The sequence below is a fragment of the Pogona vitticeps genome, chromosome 5, assembly GCF_051106095.1.
Source record: "Pogona vitticeps strain Pit_001003342236 chromosome 5, PviZW2.1, whole genome shotgun sequence".
NCBI lineage: Eukaryota > Metazoa > Chordata > Lepidosauria > Squamata > Agamidae > Pogona > Pogona vitticeps.
In genome coordinates, this window is record NC_135787.1 from 141096409 (window position 1) to 141124132 (window position 27724).

Consider the following 27724-nt stretch of genomic DNA (forward strand, 5'->3'; position numbering starts at 1 on the left):
ATGAATGGGATTTTTAAAAAAGAAAATGATTTTAAAATATACATGCAAAATGTTGGCATTTGTCCAGGTTAATGACAAATGAAACTCCAAAGGCACAGAATTGCCACTTACCAGCAGTATTGGGTAATGCAAACTGTTTGCATAGTTAGAACTTGTCCTGTCAGATGAAACACATGCTACAAGTTAAAATCAACTCACAAACATCAAATTTTATTTTTTCAATTTATTATACCAAAACATTTGTTTACATGCTAGGAGACTGTGAAGATGGGCAGGAACAGATTGAGACTATGCACTGGGATAAAATATTGATGGGCTTTCTGGAAAATATTTCATAACAAGACTTTGCGTTTCTTCAGTATACTTAATATGCTTTCTCTTTGTAATCCTTACAACAATCCAGTAAGGTAGGACTGTGTACCATGTAATCATGCATCTGCACAGCCAGGATGAGAAAGTCTTATAGATGAATTGGGTCATGTCAGAAGAGGTGTTCATGGGAAACAGTAGAGTTTCATGGGAAACAGTAGAGGTTGGGAAAAAATTTGCTTGGGCTACATCTTTCAGAACCCCTTGCCTGCCCAGCCCGGAATAATGAGATGAGACACAGTATATGGGGTAACTAGGACCACAACTTTATTAACTTATTTAACCTTTAACTTCCCTTTCACAAAGGGGTGCACTGTAGCGCAAACAGGTCTGCAACCAGAGTCCACCTTGCCCTTCCAGTCCATACCTCACCCTAAGGAGTTCCTATTCTGAAAGCATGCTTTCAGTGCTCCTTTAACCAGAGTACCCCAACGTGGTCCTCTTGGCCCTGCTTCCACCAGCATCCCCTGCTTGCCCTCCCCTCATCCAAACCTCTGCTAATGTCATTCCAAGAGGAGGGGTGCCTTACACACGCTGGGTGCCTCTTTTCTGGAACTCACCTGCAGCTGTTCCTTTTGCACTACCCACCACAGCATAAAGGCTACAAAGTATGTCCCATAGCCCCCACCAAGCTGAAAATCTTGGCCTGAAGGCCCCCTTATAAATCCCTTAAGAAAATATCTAACCCCATATCTGATAAATGTATGCAATCTGCCCTATATAACCAAGGCTGGCTAAACTTGAAGTTAGGGTGTGTTATAACGAACCCCAGGCCCTCCCTAATGGCCTTGCCAACCTCTCTGTTGACTCCTTTCTGGGCCTGATCAATACACTTGGGGTCATGACTACCCTTCCACACAAGCCATGGAATAATTTCTGACCACACAATGCACGTTGCTGGGTAGTGTGCTGCAAAAGCCTTTAGGCCAGCAATGGCCTGTATAATCAAAGACTTGCCTGATCTTTGAACCAAGTCATTGCCTCTAAGATGAATGAGCAAGATATCAGGGGTTACATCCAGAGCACCCTGGGATGCCAATTCAACAAACCCATCCCAGAGCATGCCTCTCCATTCCCTCCATTCAAGTGCAGCCCACACTCTGAGACCTAAATTCTGATCCCAACTGGTCCAAGTGGCATACTTTTCTGATTAGAACACATAACTGTGGCCACATAACATAACTCGAACTTTGGACAACAGCATCACAGAACCCGAAGAACACAACACAAACATGGCAGCACCTAAAACTGCGGGAGGGATTGAACATATGAATGATACCTGTGGGATGACCACCTCCCAACCCTCTTAATGTCTTCCACTCCATAACCCAGGGCAGCTGCTGCAGACACAGTGCCTATATGAAAGGAGTGGGTCACAAATCTCCATCCCTGTATCTCAGCCTTGTACAAGGTTTGAGAAGTCACTTTCCAGAATTGACATCTCGTAAGCAGCGACCTTATGCCACAAATGTTCCACTTCTTCATCTCCGCTAAGGTGTAGGTATTCTATTGTGGCCTTCACAGGACAAATCTCAACAGAACACTGACCTTCCCCTTCCCCACTGATCTCTCTTCCACCTTCATAAGTGAAAGTCTATCCACTCATCTGAGACCACTATACCCTTCTTCTGCAAAGAGGATTCAGGTGTATCCCTTTTTGCTCTAGCCACCAGCTCGCTCACCTGAAGGGCCCCCAAAAAGGCTATCAATGTTGCTGCCCTAAACAGGCATACCTCAAAACTATACAAATCATGTCCTATGTGTTCCCTAATTTACACAAGATGGCTGTCGATATGGGCATGAGGGTGTCTTTTTTGCACCCTCACTCCTTACTCCATCCTTCAATCATCTTCCAAATGTGGAAGTCACTCGTGTGGTCCCTGAACCCCTGTGCCTTAGCATGAAAGGCTAAAGCGGACATTTTTTTTCCCTGTATAGACCTAGGTGCCAATCCTCTCCTATGTAAATGAATGACAAATTGCATTAAGTGTTTGGCTGGGACAGGCCATGAGTGCCCTAGACCACTTTAATCACAAAATGTGAAGAACTCAATACATGCTGCCAAGTAGTTGTGGTGAGTGCTGGGGACAACCACCAAATTCATGGTTCTGTTGGCTTCAACTCTCCCATCCATACCTCTTCTGGTAGAACGTCTGGTTGAGCCTGTGTTTCCGGTGCCTACACTTCTGCCCACAGCCACAGGGCCTCCACTATTGGGAAAAAACTCCAAAAAAGTAAGATCCCTTAGCATGCCAGCCAATTGCCATTCAGGAAGCCAGGTCCCAGCACACCATTTCCTCCTAAAACAGATACTATAACCTAGTGATCCTGCTGCATCCATCTGCACTTGAAATCTTAGACACAATTTGCTCCCTCCAAAAAGAAATCCTGCTAAAACCTTACAGGAATCACAACCACACTCTCAGATCCTCCTTCATCCCACTAGACAGCCTTCTCTGATGATGCGGTCTAGTCTTTACCCTTGCAAGCATACTCCAAAGTGTTCGCTTCAGTTCTGCCAACTTTACTTCTGGTAAATGACTGGGTTGATTATTAATGTCCAGCTCTATTCCTAGGAAGGTTAAAACTTGACAAGGGCCTTCCATTTTTTCTTCTGCCAATGGAATGCCCAGTTCCTGTGCTAACTCCTGGAAGGCATCCATGAGGCACCTACATTGTAAAGTGCCATAAACTGCAATCAAAAGGGCACTTCCATGCACTGAGTGTGGGCAAAATAAAAATGTTTCAAAAGAGCCAGAGGGAGAAATCGATGATGAACCCTGCAAGGCACTAGGGCTCCAAAAGCTTCTTGGAATGTTATGGGCAAATGCCAGTCCTGAAGGGATCATGCCATCTGCCTCCTTTCTCCACTACATGCACTGAGAGCCCCTTCTACACAGGTGGAACATGTGCTCAGCATCTATAGTTGTACACACAAGCAGGACTCCTAAGAATGTTGCTGTTGTTCATCCCTAAATTGTAATCAGAGCTTGAATACATGATATTTTTTTTTTTTACTAAAACGTTCATAGTTCAAAGCCAGCATCAGCAGTGGCCATAGTGAGTGGGAATTCTGGGAGTTGTAGTCTGAAAATCACATTAGAAGCACTGAGAGTTCAGAAGCTGTTTTTCCAAGTCCTGCTTGTAACAATAGTTGACATTTTGGAAGAAATCTAACACATGCTGTGGTTCTTTCATAGACGGCATTACAAACTGTTAGAAAACAACATATACAAGCCTTAACATTTCCCTTAAACATGTGCTCGCAGCTGTAGATTAGGAAAGAATTAGTGGCACTTTATGAAAAATCTATAGGATGGCATCACATTTTATACATGCAGTCTCTCTTTGCAGCTGATGTAAGAGTGCAAATTTGGTATGTACCTTGTATCAGAATATATAATTCCTCTTTCTCTTCCCCCCCCCCCCAGCTATTTGTTTTCAGATCTTTTGGGTGTGAGGAGAGGGGTTCAAGAACATTGCATAACTTATCCAAATGGACAGTTCAAGGGGACATTTCCCAGCTCATAACATATGCTCTTAACTATTATGCAGTGCTACTTGATCTCTTGATATGCAAATATGCAGGTGCTCTCAGTAGGCTGCAGTGCATTTTGAATATCAGATTTATTGAACAATGTACAACAAAGGAGCTGAAGGAGCTGTATTGAATATGCATTAGATGAGCTGGAATACCTGTCGGAAATTAGTCTCCAAGGCTTTTGGTGTCTTCTTATTACACTAAGTGTGTTTGCTCTAGCCCAAATTCAGTTTGGAAATCCTTTTCCAGTCTAATATTAATACAATAGCTGTTCCTTTAAATCTGATTTTCACATGGAATATTAAAATCAGAGTTTCAGCCACAATGAATAGCAGAGACAGAACAGAAAGCAAACCATTCTTAAATCAGTTTTAAACCAATACAGTTTTGATATTTAAAAAATGGAACTGGAGCAGAGTAGCATTCAAATGCAATTAAAAAGCTTCTTGGGAGAAGAATATTTTTGCTTCCCTCTCCAGAGGCACAAGCATTATCGACAGTTGAACCTGTTGCGGATGGGACAGTCCTTTAGGGAAATTATTGAAAAGGCTCTGCTCACAGTGGATCTTACAGCATTTATGAGGAGAAGATATTTTGTAAATAATTTGGGATAGGGAATGCAGTTCAAAGTTCTACTAGTGATGGGCACAGACTGCTGGTTTGGCAGTTCAGCACAGTTCATTTTCTGGCTGAACAGCTGATCTGCAGTTTGGCCACCCACACCCTCCAGTGAATGCCCACTCAGAGGCGGTGCCTGGAAGAGGAAAGGCGGGGCACAGCTGCCGAGTAGGCACCCATTGAAGGGCATGGGGCACTGAATCACAGATCAGCTGTTCAGCTGGGAAATGAACCACACCAAACCGGCAGTTCTTGCCCATCTCCATTTTCTACATGTCCCATAATTCATCCTTGGAGCTCTACCTTATTTAGCAATTTGAAAGCATGTAAAAATGCAAGTAGATAAATAGGTACCACCACGGTGGGAAGGTAACGGTGTTCCGTGTCTAGTCATGCTGGCCACGTGACCACGGAAACTGACCACAGACAACCGCTGGCTCTATGGCTTCGAAATGAGGATGAGCACTGGCCCCTAGAGTTGGACACAACATTTGTCAAGGGGAACCGTTACCTTTACAGACACATAAATGTATCTTATCTGGGCCCAAACTGGAAGTTTTGAAGCTTACGTAGCTAGACCTAACTCCTCCTAGCTTCCTGTGCAGAAAGAAAGCTCCCATCTAGCACTAGAGAAGGAATGTGATGTTTGTGTGGAGCTAGGCTTAGCTCAGCCTCAAAGTCTTTCAATTTTGGCCTTTTTTCCCCTTGAGAGCTACATTTAGGTGCCTGTAAGGTATATGTAAGTCAGGCAGAACTCCTAGAAAGAGGAAGTATGAGCCCTGTGGCTCGTGACCTAAGTACAATCCTGACAGATTCAGGTTGCCAGCTCAAGGTTGCCAATGCCTTCCATCTTTCTGAGGTCAATAACATGGGTACCCAGCCAGAGAGTGCTCTAGCACTATAGGGCAGTATATATGTCAAAACAACAATTACGGGATACATAATTAATCTGAAAATCCCATTCCTATTTAGGACTTCATTGGTCAAAAATAAATACCTTGAATTATTATTCATCTAGTACTTGGATAGGACTTGATGTAGCTCTATCACTAGCACAATGAAGAGATTGCATTCACCTGCCAACATCTTCTCTTAGTTTCACATAGATGTTAACCATATGGAAGACAATATTGAGAGTTGAAGCAATCCATAGGAGAAATCCCATTAGAATAAGAGTCTCACACAACTACTTCATAGGACCTGCTCCCTAGGAAGGCAAGTTTGAACCCCAGATTATGCCATTTGTATGGCTACACTAGAGGATTTTGGCTAGTGTATGTGTGTGTTGGGAGATGTTTTCCTCTTGCATGAACTATATGGGTGGATGTTCTGATAAGCTGTCTGTTCTTCAGAGAATATGAATTTCCAGTTATTCCTATTCCATAGCCTTAAATAGCCTTGACATGAGTCTGTAACTCTCTGCTAGCATTAATCCCAAGTATTTCACACTGATGGCACTGTTGCAAGTGAGCCATTGGTTCAAAAGGGGCAGGGTATGCTGAGAGGTCTGAGGTCAATGAAGAACTGGCAAGGGTGGAGAGAAGAAAGTATTATAGCCCATAATAAGGCAGGGCTCTGCATCTCTCTCTCTCTCTCTCTCTCTCTCTCTGGGTACATATTCTGTTTTCTTAATGGTTCATTGTTTTTAATGTGGGACAGATGTAGCCATGCTCTAGACTGAGTTCAGCCAGTTGTGTTTTTTTGGCCAGGTCTTACTGCATGCTCTTCTTTTTGTGCACATATTTCTCATCTGAACTTCTCTGCTCAATTTGTTCTACCTTTTGAAAGTTTCACACCTTCTCCTTCCCACAAAGGAGCTGTTTATTGTTAATATAGTCTCTGACAGGGCAAATGTCCCACAGGCTTCCAAAATGCTGGGCACGTTGTTCTTAAATTCAAAGGACCTCTTAGTTTCAAAAGCAAAATGTCACCCTGCCGTGTAGTTTAATCTCTAGTTCACTTACCTAGTTTATTATCAAGCCTGAGCTGATCCATTTGTCTTCATGTTCAGCTGCCTTCCACAACCTTTGTGCATGAGTGTCACCCCCATTCCCTTGTGGGAAGGACTATGCTGCCTCTTGAAAAGGCCCGTGTTATGAACCAGATCCATTCCTACTGTTCATCATTGTTTAGATTCCAAGGAGGTGATCCTCAAGGCTTTCTGAGATTCTGCAAGTATTTTTCTCTCCTTCTCTTTTGACAGCCTTTGAACAGTTGTTTTGAGATGAAGGTTTAAAAAGATTTTGTTAAGAGTTAATTCAATTTGTGTCTAGCAACTGTCAATCCTAAACCTGGCTAATATACAAAACATCTTTCTTTCCATAGCAGCAGAGCCATCATCCAGATTGCACTGACAATAATGACAGAGTAAATATAATTTTAGGGAATTGCCTCCTTAGATAGAAAACTACTGGTGCTAAGCAAATATATTCTCTGAAATGAAGAAAACACATGCACAGATACACAAGGAGAAAGGAAGAAATAGAGAGGAAAAGGAAGTAGAAATGAAGGAAATAAAGTTCCTGAAGAGAAGCCATTATAAACACATGCCTTTTTTCAAAATTGAAGTGGCAGGCAATCCAGTCTGGGATATTGTAATTGCATGGTTTCCTTATCCAAACCCCACCTGAATTAGTTGCTTGGAGAACGTAAGCAACCAGGCATGATAGTTGACTGTTCACAGCCAATTCAAATATTCAGAAGGGCAACATGTGGTGTGCATCATTTCAGACACGCATAGTAGGAAACATCCCCAAAGCAGCATGCACAAAATTAGCCTTCAGTTAGTATTTTAGCTAGTGGCAGTATTAAACATTTGTATCCCTTACTGGCAGTTCAGGTTGGGCCTCTGGAGGATTTGGTGGTGCTGTAGGTTAAACCACAGATGCCTCTGTGCTGCAAGGTCAGAAGACCAGTCATCATAAGATCGAATCCACGTGACGGCGTGAGCTCCCATTGCTTGTCCTAGCTCCCGCCAACCTAGCGGTTCGAAAGCATGTAAATGCAAGTAAATAAATAGGTACCACCATGGTGGGAAGGTAACAGCATTCCGTGTCTAGACGCGGTGGCCACGTGACCACAGAAACTGTCTATGGACAACTGCTGGCTCTGCAGCTTGCAAACGGGAATGAGCATCATGCCCTAGAGTTGGACACAACAGGACTAAATGTCAAGGGGAACCTTTACCTAAATCCATGATAAGGCAACTTGCATAGGTTCAGGAGTCACACATGCCCCACTTCAATCATGAGGGGTCACTCTCACATTGCTTGAAAGCCCCCATTTTTTAAAATGTTCTCTCCAAACCTCTAGAGAATGTAGGGGACAAATTTGTAACATTCCCTTTAGACCACTAGCTGTCCTGGCCGGGGTTTCTGGGTCTTGTAATAAAAAAATAGCTGGTTTACCTAACATTGGGAATAGAGATGGAGGTATTCGTATATTAATACGAATATCCCCACACAGCTGGAGTTAACAAGAGTCCGGCCCCTGAGGCTGGACCATCCACTCATGCATCCAGCAGTGGCATCATTCATCCTTCCAATCACTTCCGGAGTGCTGCTCACTTCCCATTCGCTAGTCACTCCAGGCAGAGGGAGGGAGGATGAATTTCCCTGCACGGCTGCCAAGTGGCTAGCAAATGAGAAGAGAACGGTGCTCCAGGAGTGATTGGAAAGATGAGTGAAGACGATGACAGACACGTGAGTGGACTGTCTAGCCCCAGAGGCTGGACCCTCATTAACTCCAGCTGTGCAGTGATATTCATATACAAATATGAATACCCCTTCTCTAGTTGGGAACAGCTGTCTTAGACTATCGTTTCCACGCCCCTTTGCAATTGGGCATGCTGGATGACGCTGATAGGGTGAAGGTATACAAAGTTCCACCAACTTTAGAATAGAAGGGTTCTGAGATGCACAGAGAAGCGATCATATATTCATCAGTTATTTCTGTGTGATTGGTATCCTGCCTTTCCCTTAACAATAGTAATGAAAAAAATAACCAGCTTTAGGAAAAATACAACATAAAAGTAGATGGAAAGAGTGGAGCATCCAGTCAGTGAAACAGCGCTAAATGAAACTTATCAAACATTTGCAGAAGAAGAAAAAAATCAAATCACATTGCGGGCCAAAGGCCTGTCTGATTAAAACAAGGTCTTCACCTATCAGCAGAAGTACACCGGAGGTAAAGCCAGACGGAATCCAGGAAACAAGATCTAGAACCTGACCCTGAGTTATATCTGTTGTTGCTTTAAAATTTCTGAAAGCCTGGGACTCATTAAATGTGAGAATATTGTGAAACTAAACAATAAGGGGGTACATATAAGAGATCCACAGTAAGTAAATAAACTTATGCAAACACAATGAGAAGGGAGTAAGTCCCTTTAGATGCAGTGGTGTTTACTTCTGTGAGAATGTGTGTAAGACTGTGCTGACTTGTTACTGAAATTAAGTCCTATTGTAATCAATGTGAATAGTTAACCATGACTAAAATCCCATTGATTTCAACTAACTTCTTCTGAATTAGTACCAATGTCAATATATTTATCAAAGTCTTAGACACAGTAATACTCATTTTATTGATTGATTTTGTTACATTAATTGGGTTAACATGGATAAAACTGGACATGGTTCAGTAGATCTGGAACAAATATAAAAGAGAATGTAGATATCATAGCTGTATGTGCTTTGTGCATTGTGATTTGCCCCCAGTCCTCCTCTGTCAGGTATGTGTTTGTTGTGCTCAGAGGAAGGCATGAATAATTAGCAAAAACAGATGGAAATGGGATAGGGAAGTAGGAGCCAAATGTAATCCATATAAAAATTTTCCTTTCACTCTAACATCCCGAAGTGGTGCTTATGTGAGTATACTAAGGTGGAATGAGGGGTCTTTTCTCTGTGGGGTGGTTTCTCTTATTGTTACAGGACTGTATCCTGAAATTCCAGGTAGTTTAACCCAGAAAAATGGATCACACTGAAGTTGATAATGTGATAATTAGATACTTTTGTTTGATAAGATAATTTGGCTATTCTTCCCTCTGTTCATCCATCTTGTATGCCTAACTATCATCTTTTGTCACCTGCTTGCCCCATTATATTGTGGTGGTATGGAATTATTATGATAGTATGAAAGCTCAGATACATCTAAATACTTGAGGCTAGCTTTTGTAAAAGGAGAAGAAAGCACATCTGGACTGGAATAAAAATGTCTCACGTTTAGGAATGAGAAACTCCATGAGATATCATGTGTGGTATCCATCTCTGGGGGAAGAATTAAGAAAGTAAGGACATGAAGGAAAAGATATCTGAGAAGTCAGGATGGTCTATGGCCTGGAGGGAGGCCCCAACACATTTAAAAGGAGCCACAGAATGAAAAATTGAGAAGTTTCTGAAAGCTATCTCTTTGTGGCGAATCCTTGCTTGATAGGATGCCCTGGAACCTGAGGAGAGCTCCTAAAAGGACCATGGCTAAAAACAAGGTTGAGAATGGCTGGTCTAAGCTGTAGACTGAAAAAGAGGGAGGAATGGCTGGAACATGAAGAGTTCTCAGAGGAATGGAGACAGTGAGCTGAGGGCCAAAGAGAAAGAGGTATTAGATTGTAGCCACTGATGTTTCCAGTTTATCACAATAGTTAGGGAAGCTAAAAGCTACTATGAAGCCTTGGGGGTCATTATTTATACCTATATACCGACACCCATATCTATGCATTTCTCTCTTTCTCTCTCTCCATACCTCCGTCCCTCCCTCCCTTCTGTCTGTGCATAAAGCTTTCACAGAGAAACTTTTTGTATGCAGCTAAGGGATTCAAGGTAGGATTCTAGCTATTGTGGCAGGATATAAAAATGTACTCATAAGAGCTGACCTTAGCAAAGCTCTCAAGGTGAGACAAAAAATGAAATTGCCAACAAACATATTACAGCTAGTGATTAAGTGGCTTTTTATACACCATTGGGAACATTGGCACAGACAGTTCTGAGACAGAAGACAAGATTACTTCTGATTACCTTCACTGGCTTTTCTCACAGTGCAGGTCTGATACCAGATTTCAGGAGGGGAAAGTTGTTTGAATGTGGAAGTGAATTGTGCATCATCCTACTATCATTATACATCACTGACTACAATGAAGCAAAGTTAACCATTGTGAGAAATTATGCACAAGATATTCTTCTGACAGAGATGTTTCATGCATCTTTCATTAAGAGCACAGATATGTCAGAATTCAACATTTGGGGCATGACTCAAATGAACAAATGAGTATAAATCAGAGGCTAACTGGATACATATTTTTATTGCAGTGTGTACATTACAATCCAAGGAGTAACTGAAGGGAGTTGTAGGTTGCAATGTCATTGCATTTTTAATTTAAAAAAATGTGGTCCTTGCATTTATTTTTGTCAGAGGCAAAGATTCTCTTTTGGCTCCCTATTTTGTTCACTAAGGGTATATTTATGGGTTTATAGTTTACCTAAGCCAAGTGTCTGGATCTGACCGCAGGGAGGCATTTGTGTAAGTATTTTGTTTCAAGGGCATGCAAATATTGCTAAGCAAATCAATAGGCATGCCCACCAATTAAACAAGGTAAGGGAATTCATTCTTTGCTATTTTAACAGATCAGAACTTTAGGTACTTTATAAGAAATAACAATGATGATTTAGCATTTGAACACCAATATCTTTCTGAAATACTGAATCAGTTCAGACGTATGTTAATGTTCAAGCAACAGTTGTTTAAACCAAGATTAAGCAGACTGGTGAAGGAAGAAGAAGGGTTGCAAGCTCCATTACCATTTTCCAGTTATTAATACACTGGGATATGAACTCTGAGTGTAAAATATTTTCACAGCTGAATGAACAAAAGATAGCTCTGGCCATGAGTACCATTATGGTAGTAACATACCAGAACAAAAATACCTTCAATATTAAATATGGAGGCAAATGGAAATGTCAGAATACTTTGACAGACTGGAGGGCTTCTTTTTTAAAGAAAAAATTGTGGAAGAAATTAAGAGAACAATTAATCTCTTTCTGATAAACATGGTAAAGTGTTGGAATATAGATATATATTGAGTCCACCTATTTCACCATTGTAACAAGTAGTGGTGGTTCAGAGTTTCCCCAAAACTCCTAAAATTAAAATTAAAGAAGTATCAATAGAGAAAGGGTTAAACACAAGGAGTTGGATGAAAAAAGAATACTATAAAGGAAATTTTGGGGAAGAAGAGGGAATATCCTTGCTAAATACAGTGGTGCCTCGCTTAACAGCGATAATCCGTTCCAGGAAAATCGCTGTTAAGCAAAAACATCATAAAGCGAAAATAAAAACCCCATTGAAATGCATTGAAACCCATTCAATGCATTCCAACGGGGTAAAAACTCACCATCCAGCGAAGATCCTCCATACGGCAGTCATTTTCGCTGCCTGTATAGCAAGGAATCCGTCCCTAAACACAGCGGGGACCCATTTTAATTACCAGGTGGCCATTTTGAATCCACCAATCAGCTGTTTAAAAAAACATCATTTTGCGAAGAATTGGTTCCCGAAGCAGGGAACCGATCATCGCAAAGCGAATTTTCCCCATTTAGACCATCATTTTGCGATTGCAAAAAGATCGTCATAAAGCGGATTCATCGTAATGCGGGGCAATCATAAAGCAAGGCACCACTGTATACTCAAAATGGAAAGCTGGACAAGAGAGTGAACTAGAAAAGCAGGAGAGATTAGAAAATGGAGAGAACTCATGGAGAGTATTGAACATAGACAAGATCAAGAAGAAGGAAAGAAAGGAAAAGGAACAGTTAGTGTAATTTATAAAAAATTAGTACATTCCAGATTTGAGCAAGTGATGATTAAAAACCAGTGGAGGAGGACTTTGAGGAAGAGAATAAAGGAGAGGATTGGAATAAGATATGGCCACAAAGAATAATGAAGAATTTGTCTATAAGGGTAAAGGAAAATTGTTATAAGGTAGCATGGAGATTGTATTTTACTCCAGTAAGATTGAATATAAAAATAAAAATATACCATCTCAATGCTGGAGATGCAAAAAGAAAGGGACCTATATGCATATGTGGTCAACATGCAAAATAAGAAAGAAAGAATGTGCACTCGTTTTTAAGGAAATTAGAGAAATTATTGGATATGATATCCAGATAGCACCAATTATTGCCCTTCTAAATACAATTCAGAATGATCATTTTAAAAATGAACATAAAGAATTAACTGTTATAATGGTTTCAGTAGCAAGATTAATACTTGCAAAGAAATGGAAAAGCCACAAACAAATTAATTTTGAAGACTGGTACAAAGAAACATGGAGTTTAGCAATCAATGATAAGTCAACATGTGAAATGAAAATAAGAAGAGGAATGATAAAGTCTAATAATTTCAAAGATATATGGAATTTATACTTAGAGTATGTCTTTTCAAAGAGGAAAGGCTATATGCCAGAGAAATAATCAATGTAATTTTGGAGAGACACAGGGTGAAAAGGGATATAAATTGATATTACTGGTCACCTAGTCCCAAGGGTGAAGGTGGCATGGGCGGAGAAAGTTTAATGTGTATTTTTTGCTGTTTGTATTTTCTCTTATTAATTAAAATTATAATAAAATATATTTAAAACATACAACATTTTAGGCTCTAACTTTAAAATCAGCTTCTCATTGAAGGTCACCGATTAATCAATTCAGGGGTGAACTAGATTATAGATTTATCTTCTTTCCTCCCCAGAGACTCTCCCCTAAAGAACAAAAGATATCTGTATGATATAACATGTTATTTTCTTCACCTAAGTGTCTTGGATTTAGTGTGCTTTGCTTTGTAGTGTTGTTATTAATATTAGTATTATGTGTAAGAACTCATATATAGTGGACAAAGATGTGTATATGGGACATTTACCATATAGACTGCAATATAGAAATAAAACAAAGAATTGAGACAATTAGAACAATTTTTATGAAGCTGGATAAAATATTGTGTAACCAACAGCTTGTTGTTTAAGGATACTAACGTGTTGCAAATTATCAATTCTCCTATACAGATGTGAAATTTGGACTGTTAAGAAGGAGAAGATGCTCATTGCCCCCCAACCCCGGAATAAAGACGCAAGACAACATAGTACAGTTGTGCTGACATTTACCTACCCTCTTCAGCCTGGCATCCCTGTGGATAAGACCTCAGGAATGCATCATTTGCCTTTTTGCTTTTTCCAATTAAGTAATGACATAAAAGTTTAGATGTTATCTCTTGAAGAGAGAAAACAACTCCTGCATCAATAAGATAGCCTTTCAAATTGCAAACCAGTGATGGTTCTTTAGGGTTAGATGAAACTTCACTGCAGGAGAGCTATCAGTCTTTCTCATATGGATGGGGTGGGGGTGGGGGAAGATTACTTTCACTGCACATTTTCATAGGAACTGACTTAAGTCACACTTTCCAAAGTAATATATGAGCTAGAACAATTACCTCTTTGTTTGAGGATATATATTAAGAAAAAAAATTGTTTGCCAAAAATGTGAACATTAGGAAAAATGTGTCCAAAAATACAGATGTTATAATAAACACTGTACCAAGAAAGTGTGTGCTACCATGCAAGTTTTTAATAATACAATGACCATGGGCTGACAAGTCAGTTCTTACTTATGGTGACCCTTTTCAGGTTTTACTGGGTAGAGAATACTCAGAAGTGGCTCGTCATCCCTTTCTTCTGGGGGCATTCTGAGACTATGCAGTTTGCCCAAGATCACAAACATAAATCAGTCCAGAAAGAAGGAGGATGGATGGATGGATGGATGGATGGATGGATGGATGGATGGATGGATGGATGGATGGATGGATGGATGGATGGATGGATGGATGGATGGATGGATGGATGGATGGATGGACAGGGAAAAAATTGCAAGTGGGAAAAAATGAAATAGAGTGACTGTTTCATTCTAATCATTGACATAAACATAATCATAATGTTCTGTTGGAATCAGCAAGACTGCAGTGCAAAGAATAACTTGCCTTTATAAGCCTGTTTTCATCATAAGCCCTACCCAGTCATTATTAAACCACCTGGAGAGCATACACAGTGAGGTAGAGGTGTGCTATTCCTGCCATTCCACTGTTCCATTTTTCACAAAAAGTGACTGATTGAAGAAGAGGCTGTTGCTGCTGTCCAGGCTCCCTGTGTGAGCCAACACACAAAGACAGAGAGAGAGATAGAGAGAGAGAGAGAGAGAGGAGGAGGGGGAGGAGGAGGGGGAAGGAGGATTCTGGCCCATGTTTTTAAATTTATGCTGATTATTCATTTGCAGCCTTTCTCCCAAGCCCAAGGCAGTTTACAATATCATTTAAAAACAACAGCATCAGCACCAACATTAAAATACAATGAATTACAAATACTAAAACAATATTAAACTCATTATAATGTTAAAATGCACTTATGGTTAAAACACTTTCAAAGCCTCTTAATTAAAGCACTAAACTTTCTTTCAATAAAATTAAAGAAAATGCAGGACATCATCTAAAATCCCATTGTTAGAAGGCTGTTCATTGCTGAAAGCCTGCCTAAATAGAAAGGTAATGTGAAGGGCCAACACGGAAAGAGCTGTCTGTCCCTTTTCAGATGGTCACCTTCCGGAGAAAATGGGGGGGCTCCCTTCCTCCCATGTGCTCTCAATATGCTTTAATAATGTTCTGTTTCCAGCAAAGCAAAAGCCGTGTTCAAGCATTCCTAACCTATGTGGTCTATCCGCTTTGAAGAGAAAGGATAGGGATGAACAGGCTAGGTTGCTTAACCTCTGTCTCTAACCTTGTTGCAATGGAGAACAGCAGACAAGCCCAAAAGTTTTCCCACTAGATTTTCAATCTAGATTTTCTAGTGCCCCACATTTCACAAAACCTCAATTCACTTCTTACATTTGTATCAATATTCAGTTTACTTATATGATCAAAATATAGGGGGAGTGCTCCAGCTCTATTCTATCACAATTTTTACACCATTTGCTATTCTTTCCAAGTAGAAGGACTCAGCGTTTAACAACAAGCTGACTTTTTAACATGGGGCAACGTGCCACTGAAATCTACACTGATTGAATTATATTTGTGCAAATACATAATAAGATTCTGGCATTATTTATTGCAATGATACAATATTTTTCAAGACTGAAATTGTTTTTCTGTGCCCATACCTAACCGTGAGGCATCCATGAAGTTTGGACTTGAACAGATTAACTGTATTGGTTTCTGCACTAAGTCACTCCTATTGCTGGAACCAAAATAAACAGCATACCAGTGAACACAAACCTCAAGTTTGTGTTTTAGAGTTTGGCTTTTTCATTTTGAAGATCAATGGGAAAACACATAGAACAAGGCTGACTGAAGCCTCGAGCTAATGTTGGAAAGGATCCAGCAGATATAAAAACCAACAGCATGAGAAAAGCCACAAATATATTAAGTTGGACATGAGAAGAACCATAAGCACACTGAGCTATGGATATAAATGATGTTGATGCCGACACCAAAACAGTGTACAAGACAGGGCTTCATTTAGTCCCCTTGGTTTTGCCGAGGGGTATTGGATGTTTGGCATTCATATTACATTTTGTTTTTATTTTACATATGCAGTCTGAGTCACTTCCTAGCAACAAAGAAAAGCTTTTATAAATTAGCACCCTGTTACAGACCAGATTTGAAATTAACAAGCAAAGGTAATATTTGGCACAGCGGCAGGACTGTTGCTATCTTTTCATACAGTACAATGAAACCTGAATGTCTGTTCCTTGCCTCTTATTACTATGCCTTTATTTTAGTATTCCTGCTGTTGACTGTGTATGGGGGTATTTGTTATGTTTTGCTTGCATTTTTGCAGAGAAATTGTTATTGTGCATTCTTTTGACTAGAGATGGGGATTTTTCTTATTTGTTGAAAGCAAATAAACTCAAAGGAAACATAATTCTCTGTTGGCTTGATTTTCCCCCCCTGGCAGTGAACATGATGGTTACCAACTCATCTCCTTTCCTTCCCACAAAGTTGCTTCTCTGCTTTTGTCACATTCAAATTAAATTTGTGAGCTTGCCGTGGGTGTGAAAGAAATTTAGAATAACACTAAACACTGCAAGGCAGGTAGATTACTGCACTTAATTCCAAAGAAAATCAACATAGACCTTAAATGGCACCAATCTACTTTTTCCAAAGAAAGTGAATAGATAAGAAAATGTTTTTCAAGTGTAGAAAGTAAAAGAATATGTGAAAGCCGGTTGATTATCCCTCTCATCCAGTCTGATCCCTCTTCCTCCTGAGTCCTTGGGTCACATCATTAACCGAGTCTATAGAGGTTAAAGTTAATCCCGTGATTTCCCATTACTTGACTATGTGAATGTGTGCATTAAATTTTATAGAATTTGTAATATCTTGACATGCAGAAAGAGTTCTCTCCAAATCAAAATAAAGCAAACATGCTTGTGAACAAAGGAGGGAAAGAGATAATCAGGTGATAGACTGAGAAAACAACAACAACAAATCCCCCCCCCAAAAAAACACCCACAAAGCTTGGGAATTAAGGATTTTCTTATTTGAAACATCCTTACTTGGGACATACACAGTTTAAAACTTATTTTCTGTGTTGAGGAATGCCATTCTTTGCACCCAACACCACATGTTTTAGAGGGATAGCGCTGTTTTTGGCCTTTGTTGTGGGGAGACACACTGGTGGAGTAGAGCTGTGTATGCCCCTGGTTGGTTCTCTTGGATTCTGTGTACCAGCATAAATCGTCCCTTAGTTTTGAATAAAAATGTGATGGCCACATGTGAGCTGACTGTAATTGCCCCCAGCTAATCCAAACTGACCAGAGACAGCTGGATTTTCACTTTTGCTGCCTACTGAAGGAATAGAGTCCCCTTTGAGGGAGAAATTTGGCATATAAATCAAATGCATGCATGAATGAGGCTGGCACCCACCTAGAATTGTAATTCTTAAAAGGCAATGAATCAGGAAAGTCTCCCTCAAGACTTCCAGAGGTAATAGCTATAAGGGGAGGAGGAAGGCGACACCCTGCTCTTAGCTCAGGGTCAGGTTATCCATTGAACATGTTTTCATTCTCTCTTTGTTGACAGTAAAGCTGTCAAGCATCTCATCCTTTTGGACCAAACTGTCATCTCAGAGTGTTATATTTTAAAAGGCATTTGTTGCATTACTTCTTACTTCTGGGAGAACACGTTACTATTATCATTGTTGCTGTTACAACCATGGAAATACTTCTTTCATTGTGTGCATAAATAATTTGTTGTGATCCTGTTAACAACCGCGGGGGGGGGGCAGATGGGACAGAAAGACTATAGGAAAGTGGTCTCTGATTCACTCTAGCAACCAATTATGATATTGCACCTTGGCAATATTTACAGAAAATCCAAAAGACAAAAACCAATGTATACTCTTTTTTTGTAACAACTTCCTTTAAGTTGCTTTAGAAAAAAAGTCCAAACACAATACGCCATTAACTAGTGTTACAAAACACATTCTTCTTTGCTCATCTTGTCATCACCTCAACATTGATAACAGAGCATGAGGAAATAGCACAAACACAACATAAGCCAGTGTTCTTCTACTTAGTGAGGGGCCTTCCCTGCAGTGGTGAAAGTGATTTAACAGTCACACTTACACTGCAAAAGAAGTGCAATTATTTCTTGCTATGTTACAACTGTAATGTAAAACGTTATATGTTTGTTATTGGAAAATGGGATTCATTCCAGGTAATTAGTTATTGCAATTACTTTCTTCCAAGCTCAGTAAACCATGATGTCCACAGGTTACTGTAAATTCACTCCATTCTCTATTGCCAGTGTTGGTTTGCTGACATAAGGCAGAAAGATGGCAACAGTCTGATTAGAGAGGTCTGCCTTGTGCCCCAGTAGTACAGTGAGATGCCCTCCTCTCTCCAGCTTGGTCTGTGGATTCCTGGTGTAGCAATTATGAATCAAGGTAATAATGAAATGACAAAATGATGTTAGACTGGTAAACTTTGACAGTTCCACCTGTTAAATATCTGTTGACATTTGTAACAAAAAAAGTATTTGAGAAATTTTAATATAGTATAAACCATGGATGTACTTTGGACTCAGATTTTTTTTTTTTTTTTTTTTTTGGAAAATCACAGAATCATACAATAATGGATTTGGAAGGGGCTAATAAGGCCATCGAGTTCAACCCCCTGCAAATGAAGCAAAGTGGGTCCATTTGCCTTTTTTCAAACTGAAGGGAAATGAGAAAGCCTGAAGTTGGACTCAAACTGTAGCTCTCTGAAGCACCATATTTTGCTTCTGAAGAACATTTGAATATAAAAATTTCATTTCATAGGATCTAGGGGTGACAGGCAACTGGGCAACAGTGTCCAGTTAATGCCAGATGGATTCATGGAAAGGTAGAGCTAGGTAAGAACTAAACTGTATGGTTCCCAAGGAAGGAGGGAATGAAAGTGATTGGAGATCTGCCTTCACAATGGAGGTTGAGAACTAGCTTATGGCACTGAGTTTCACATACAAATCCCATCCCATGCTAGAGCCCTTTATTTCCCCCTTTTTCATGATTTCTCACTGTTTGGGCAAATACAAAAACCTTACAATATTTTGCATAAAAATAGAATTGAACTGGCTACAATGCAGCTTGAAGCTAAATTGACTGACTCCTTCCTTGGCCGAACAGGATGGGGTAAGGATTGGCTCCATTCATCCTCTATCCCTGTTTGTACCTCTGCGGAGGTGCAGAAGATAGGGTCCCAATGCTTGGCTGCCTATTCCTATCTCTCTCCTTCATCCAAGATGGTTGGTGATGGAAACCCTGAGCCCTGCAACTCCAGCCCTATTATTCCTGCCATTGTGCCCTTCTCCAGTTCTCCCACATGGGGCAATAGCCTTTGCTCCACCTGAACCATTTAGGGGCCCAGGAGACTCATTTGTGGGGTAGGGCCAGTTGGCCTACTTGGGAATCTCAAGGTGAACCCTCACAAAGATAACAAAACGTATACCTAGGAACTGTAACCATGCTTACATGGCATCAGGCCAGTTAATACATGTAATTTTGGGAGTCATGGTGATTGTGGAAGTCATGCTAGGAGTGTATCTGTGGGTGTGAGAACAAAAGTTTCTCAGAAACAATTGTGATGCCCTGTTGCCTGCTAAAGTAACAGTGAGGAAGATGGAAAATCAGCCAAAAGTGAAAGGAAGTTAATCCAGCATCAAATAAAAAGGAATCATCTTATAATGCTTTGGACAGAAGCCCTGGCAAATAAATAGACTTGAATTAATTCCTGATGAATAGACCCCTCATGGAGGAAGTGAATGAGACTACAAAGAGTCCAAGCAGTTGGGAAGCGTGCTCTGAGAATGTGTGGTGCTTCAGAATTGTTTCAGTTTGTAAGATGGATGCAGCAACTTTCAGAGGAAAGTTATTTATGGGGTGGGGGGACATTTGTCACAGAAGAAGGCAAATGATAAAAGACATCCCTGTGCAAATCATTAAAATTACATAAATAGTGTTTTTAAAAGGTTTCAGTCTCAACAAATTTAATATTTCCCATGTGAAGTTTCTATGAATATTCAGCTCCAATTGGGCAAATGAACATACGTTGTTGTAAGCCGCCCAGAGGCCTTTGGGTAGTGTGGTCGGCCTATAAGTTATATAAAAATATATATTAAAAATATGCGTAGCTAGTCATGTTCCTTTGCTCATATGCTACAATGTGAAATTCAAGATGTGTGATGGAAGAAACACTACAAGAAACCCTTTGTTTTGATTGTCTCTACTCTTAAAATCACGAGAAGACAACAGCTTGGTCATGAGAAGCAGCAACCAAGCTGCTTTATTCTGGTCCATTTAGTCCAGTTCTATCTGCTCTGACTGGCAGTAGCTCCCCGATGTTTCAAGTAAGAGTCTTTCCTAGCTCTAAATTATGTGGGGTTCTCCCATCAAAGTACTATCTAGGCCCACCCTGATTTAGCTTCCAAAATCAAATGGGAGCCACTGTTTCTAGGGGTTGGACAGCAGACCTGTGTGTGCTAAATGGCCTGCTCTGTGCCTCCCTAAACGGTCTTGCTACTTTACTACCAGTAAAGAACTGAGTTTCAACGCCTCTTCCAAAAAGTTTCTGCATGTAGATTTGGGTGCGATCCCTCTTCTCCATTTTCTTTCTTCCAGAGAATGGTTCTGCATATAGCTGGCTATTGCATCAATGCCTGACTTCTTGGTGCCAAGGCACTGTGGGAAGTGTGAGCAGAAAAAAAGTACCTTTGCCTCAGCCTTGGCCTGGTGTAACCCTGTGCTTGTCCACACATGGCTGATGGTGAGGAGCCTGAAGAGAGGAACCTATTCTATTCTTGTAGGCTTCCCAGGTGATTTAACCCCCTGTGTGATTGGAGTGGCAAGCCTATGAGTTGTTTGTAACAGACTTATTAAAAAATCCCAAAGAAAACAATATATTATTGATTTTTTTGGAGAGAGTGGATATTCTAGTTGGTAAAAATGGCGCACACACACACACACACACACACACACACACACACACACACACACACACACACACACACACACACACACACACACACACACACACACACACACACACACACACACCCATTGGAAGCCAGGGCTACACTGCAATAGATTCATGGAAGTACTCAGGAGAAAGCATTTCACCAGTTTTTGAGGCATATGCTCCCATTGAGATTTTGTCTCTTCAGAAGAAATAGCACCTCCGTGCGCTTTCTGTATGGTTAAAAGTTTTCATTTTCTGTTGCAAATAACGCTTAGTAACACTGGACCTCTTTTGAGGCATTGATCTAGCAACTATTCAGATGAACAATGTGATCAGAAGACATATGTGATTTAATCAGGTTTTGGGGGGGAAGTAATAGAGGAAAACATATTCATAAAGTTCAGAAATACATGGAAAATATTAACCAGTGCATAAGGAACACAGGAGATTTACATTTGGTTCAGATGTAGAAGCTGACTATCCAATTAGCCAAATAGTGCATCTACTCAGCATTGGCAGTAGCTCTTTAGGATTTCAGACAAAAATCTTTTATGTATTCAATATCCAATTTTTTAATTTAAAAAAACCAAACAAAAAAATGCCGTTAGTTGCACTGTCATTTAAAAAGAATCAAAAAATATTTTAAAGATTTTCAAATAATTCCAACTCAAACAGAATAAGACCAAAAATCCAACAGAATGAAAGTCAAATGCTCAGGAAAACATTTGTTTCCTTGTGAACATGTTTTAGCTTGATACTGAAAAAAGGGGGAATATTGATGCCAGTTGGGCCTCCAAAGTGAGAGCATTTGCTAGCCAGGGCCCTTTAGCTGAGAAAAACCCATTCATGTTGGCTATTGCTCCTGCACACAAAGAGGGTTCCTGGCAGATCTTAATGATCAGGCAGTGTATATAAGAAGCACTAATTCACATTATCTATTTCATGTTCCTTCTAACAGGAAATGATAAAAATTGCACCTTGAGCCGTCTGCATGCCTAGCAGAGGCAGCTAATGGATGGGGACTGTGTGTGTGTGCCTCACCAAAATTTTAGGGGAAGGCAACCTCTCATCTGGTGAAAAGCATATGCTTTTATCTATTGTTCATTTGTTCCCATGAATGTCCATGTTTTTGTTCCTGAGGTCTTTTTTCTTGACAATGGCCTGCATCAGTTGCAATGAATGACCATGTTGCTTTGTTCAAAACCTTACAAGCCATTCCCAAGCCAAAGGGATGTGACCTCTTTTTGGAGGACTGTTGAAGTGTAAACCCATAACAAGCAAACAGGTTAGCATAACAGTATATAACTGCTGAACTTTCCCCCATCTGTAATCATTTAGATGACTGCTATTTTTAACACATTAATTAAAAAAGTTCAGCTGGGAGGCTTCTGAATACCCCCATTGCTTGACTTCAGAGAGGTGACTGAGTCTCTTTGCAAAGTGTACGCGTGGATTATACACTCTGAGGGAGGAGAAACCTAACAGAGGAAGGTGGAGTGTATACATTAGGTGTTTACATTGATTATCACAGCAGCAAAAGCCATCCTTCAATTATAAAGATCAAACACATCTTCTAACTCTCACAGTGTGGAATAACAAATACTGCTCCAGTGAAGAATACCCACTTTGGCTGGTTAAACAATCAGAAATCATATACGTAAACACTGAGAGCTATATATGTAATTCTCTTTGTTCATAAGTCAGTGAGGAATGCCAGTGAGGACTTTGGGTACTTTCACATGGGTAAAATTAGTTCACTCTTAAGGTACAAAAGGTCTAATCTAAGGCTACTGTATGTGTGTCATTTGGCTACACAAAACATTTCTAATTATGCGTGATATATAAGCATGCTGTTTTCAAAATTCTAAAGTTATCTATTCCATAGACCAAAGTCTCTCTCTCTCTCTCTCTCTCTCTCTCTCTCTCTCTCTCTCTCTCTCTCTCTCTCTCTCTCTCTCTCTCTCTCTCTCTCTCTCTCCATTAAAAGTCCATTTTTGGAAGGTATACCCCCCAAAGGCTAAACTTAAATTTTAATCCTAGCTAGAGGAAACCCATTGGATCAGCAGGATTTAACATTAATTCATCAGGTTCCATTTATTCGACAGGTCTATCGTTCGTTGGGAGTAGTAATTGCATTTAGTCCCAGTAATATCAAAAGAAAATCTGTACATGCAAATTGGCCACCCTCTCAAAGAGTATCTAGTCACTAGTGCATCATATCATTGTCATCATGGACTCCTGTGGCACCTTAAAGCAAGTTCTATTTGACACCAGCTTTTATGAACTCTTGTCCAATTCTTCAGATGCATTAGTCGCATGTCAAACAGGACTTCTTAGTTTCTAAGAACTCCTTGTTTTTTCTCTGCAGCAAACTAGCATAGCTGCTTACTTGAAAATCAGAATCTTTGTCTTCTGTGTGCTTACCTGCAGATCTCTCCTATTGACCAATTTCAGTCCTGTGATCTATGGGAAACCAGGTTTGGATAGTGTTTCTAAAAAGGAGAGGGAAATCTGACCTTGGATCTAGCCCTGCTTGCCCTGAAACCTCTGCTTCCTTACTTTTCTAATGTCTGAGTTTCAGCACTGTAAGAAATGAAAAGGGTATGCGGAACCCCAATAAGAATGTCTTGGCCAGACTGCATTACAAACATTTAGATTAGCTGTGGACTAATCTAAAATGCAATTGTACAGAAGAATGCTCCAACTACCGTACAATTGCACTCATTTCACACACTAGCAAGGTTATGCTCAAAATCCTACAAGGTAGGCTTCAGCAGTATGTGGACTGAGAACTCCCAGAAGTACAAGATGGATTCTGAAGGGACAGAGGAACTAGAGACCAAATTGCTAACATGTGCTGGACTATGGAAAAAGCCAGAGAGTTCCAGAAAAATAGCTACTTCTGCTTCATTGACTATGCAAAAGCCGTTGACTGTGTGGACCACAGCAAACTATGGCAAGTCCTTAAAGAAATGGGAGTGCCTGACCACCTTGTCTATCTCCTCAGAAACCTATATGTGGGACAGGAAGCAACAGTTAGAACTGGATATGGAACAACTGATTGGTACAAAATTGGGAAAAGAGTACGACAAGGCTGTATATTGTCCCCCCGGCTTATTTAACTTATATGCAGAATACATCATGCGCAAGGCTGGACTGGAGGAATCCCAAACCTGAATTAAGATTGCCGGAAGAAATATCAACCACCTCTGATATGCAGATGATACCACTCTGATGGCAGAAAGTGAGGAGGAATTAAAAACCTTGTAATGAGGGTGAAAGAGGAGAGTGCAAAAAACGGCCTGAAACTCAACATCAAAAAACTAAGATCATGGCCATCACCTCCTGGGAAATTGAAGGGGAAGATATGGAGGCAGTAACAGATTTTAGTTTCTTGGGCTCGATGATCACTGCATATGGAGACAGCAGCCACGAAATTAAAAGACGCCTGCTACTTGGGAGGAAAGCGATGACAAACCTTGACAGCATCTTAAAAAGCAGAGACATCACCTTGCCAACAAAAGTCCGAATAGTCAAAGCTATGGTTTTTCCTGTCGTGACGTATGGAAGTGAGAGCTGGACCATAAAGAAAGCAGACTGCCGAAGAATTGATGCCTTTGAATTGTGGTGCTGGAGGAGGCTCTTGAGAGTCCCTTGGACTGCACAGAGAACAAACCTATCAATTCTAAACTAAATCAATCCTGAGTGCTCACTGGAAGGACAGATCCTGAAGCTGAGGCTCCAGTACTTTGGCCATCTCATGAGAAGAGAAGACTCCTCGGAAAAGACCTTGATGTTAGGAAAGTGTGACAGCAAGAGGAGAAGGGGACGACAGAGGATGAGATGGCTGGACAGTGTCTGCGAAGCAACCAACATGAAATTGACAGAACTACGGGAGGCAGTGGAAGATAGGAGGGCCTGGCGTGCTCTGGTTCATGGGGTCACGAATAGTCGGACACGACTAAACGACTAAACGACGAACGACGAATCTAAAATGATCCTTCCGCTACCAGCACCACCAGTGTCATACCACACCACATCACACTGTGGACAATGGAAGGGAAATAATCAAATGGGAAAAAACTTGGAAAGAAAACCAGCTGAGCTTTGGCCACGTTAAAACCTCTCTCTAGTTAACCTGTTATTTATTTGATTTTTAAACCTGCTTCTCTAGCTCCATATGCAATACAGCATGCTAAACAAAAGAGATATTGCCCCAAATTCAATAAAATGATTCTTGATTACCTAAAGCTTGCAGGGTCTCCTCACCCCCAGGCCAACAATTCTTTTGTTGCTGTTGTTTAGTCATTAAGTCATGTCCGACTCTTTGTGACCCCATGGACCAGAGCACGCCAGGCCCTCCTGTCTTCCACTGCCTCCCAGAGATGGGTCAAATTTTTACACAATTTCTATTGAAAAATAAGAAAATTGTATGAATAGACATTTTTCTGTTTACAGTAGCTGATAAGCGTCAATTGTAGGAATCCCTCAGAAATAACAAATTGTCTACCCTAAAGATAATATGACAGTTTGCAGCCCCTAGCCACTTCACATATCCAGCTAAATTACAGTACAGAGTATTTCAAAATAGAAATAACAAGTGAGCAAGCCTCACTTGCTCCTTTTCCTCTAAAAGAATAATAACTTGGTTCATCAGAAGTCAAGATTCCCCCGCCCCTCCAAATACTTTCACTCTGTATGGCCACATAAGTGTTCCTTTCTCATATTTAATTGCATGTTCTTTCATCATCTGAGTTTGTGACCTAAAATAACCGAAATTGTAGAATTTGTCCAAATATATGTCTCCCTGGTTTCCTCCCTTCTTGCAGGCATGTTGAGTGAGGAGAACCTTTCCCTTTCCTCTTGGCCCACTCCATTCATAACCGCTGCCCTGCACCATCTCTGATGCAACCAAGAGACACCAACCAATAATGTATGGGATCCAAGTAAGCACTGGCACCCTTCACAGTTGCTTTTCATGCTGTTTTGAAAGGAAAGTTTTTTAAAAAAGGGCAGTCCTACCATAAGTAGTCATGGGTCCCCTGGTGGTGGATGTTGGGCATTGTTTTTGACTGCAATCTCAGAAGCAAGATGTCGCACTGCCATTCAGCAAGAGGATGTGTGTCACAGATCTTGTGCAGATTCACCCAGAGTAAGGCTGCAATGCTATGCACCTTTATTAGGGAGTAAGTCCCGTTGTACTCAGTTGAGGCTTATTTAGAATAAACATGCAGAGGATCAAGCTGTAAGACTGAAAACTACTCAGATTTACTCTTGAGTGAGCTCCATTAATTGCTGCACTTATTTCTGAATAAGCGTAACTACTTGCAGCTATCTCTCTGAATTTTTTTTTAAATTTAATATTTCTTTGAATTGCAGAGCTGGAAGGAACCCTATGGATCATCAAGTCCAGCCCATGTCAAGGAGGCACTGTAGGGAATCAAACTCCTGACCTCTGGCTTTGCACCTAGGTGCTTAAACTACTGAGCTATCCAGGAGCTCCTTTGTGCATCCTCTGTTGTTTGTAGCTCTGCCATCTATGTGCACCCAAAGCCACCCTGACAAAGGAAGCCAAGCCAAAATACAAGGGGGAAAGGGAGGTAGGGGCCCATGAGCCATTATATACTGTATTCATTTTAGTTGGAGATATTAGGGCATTCCAAACAGGACATAGTAAATCCTGTGTCAATGGTTCTCATCTCTAGGATGCCTATAAAGTCAAAGAAAGGCACACAATTCCCACCATTCAGGACCAAGTATATGTGTTTTCATGTGATGTCTTTATAAGAGCCTCGTGGCGCAGTGGTTAAAACGCTGTACTGCAGCTAAAACTGTGCTCACGACCTGGGGTTCAAATCCCAGGTAGCCGGCTCAAGGTTGACTCAGCCTTCCATCCTTCCGAGGTCGGTAAAATGAGTACCCAGCTTGCTGGGGGGGGGCAATGTGTAGCCTGTATAATTAAAAATTGTAAACCACCCGGAGAGTGCTTGTAGTGCTATGGGGCGGTATATAAGTCCAATAAATAAATAAATAAATAAAATAAATTATAGCTTTGTATTTTTAAAAAAAATGTATATACACAATTGTTCTCTCCTGAAACAACAAACATAAAATGCCACTTATACAAGTGGAACCACCATTGCTTGACACTGGATAAACTTGCTGCTATTTTGAATAGTTCTAAAGGGATCTTATCTCCTATCCAAGGGGATTACCTATCATTTGACAGAAGACAGAATATGAACTCTCTGTGCTTTACACGGTTACTGGGCATAATATACCATATATCTAGTCAGGTGTCATCTTAATGGCCCAAGGGTTTATACTACTGTAGTCTCCAGCCAGCCACTTCAGCACAGAATAATAGATCTGGTTCTCCTAGTATTACTCACAAGGTTGAGAAGCCATTTTAACTAGAATGAAAGGAAATCCTGTCAGATGGTGAAAAATCGCATTGCAGTATTGTCCGTAATTACATTGGGAGATAGCTTTGTTTTCCACACACACACACACACACAAAGAGAGAGAGAGAGAGAGAGAGAGAGAGAAAGAGAGAGAGAGAGAGAGAGAAGAAGAAGGGAGGGAGGGAGGGAGGGAGAGGACTCCATTGTTATCTGCTTGGCCCACAGAGTTAAAGTCCAGCTCATATGCTGAAAAATAATCTAAACAAAACATATCACAT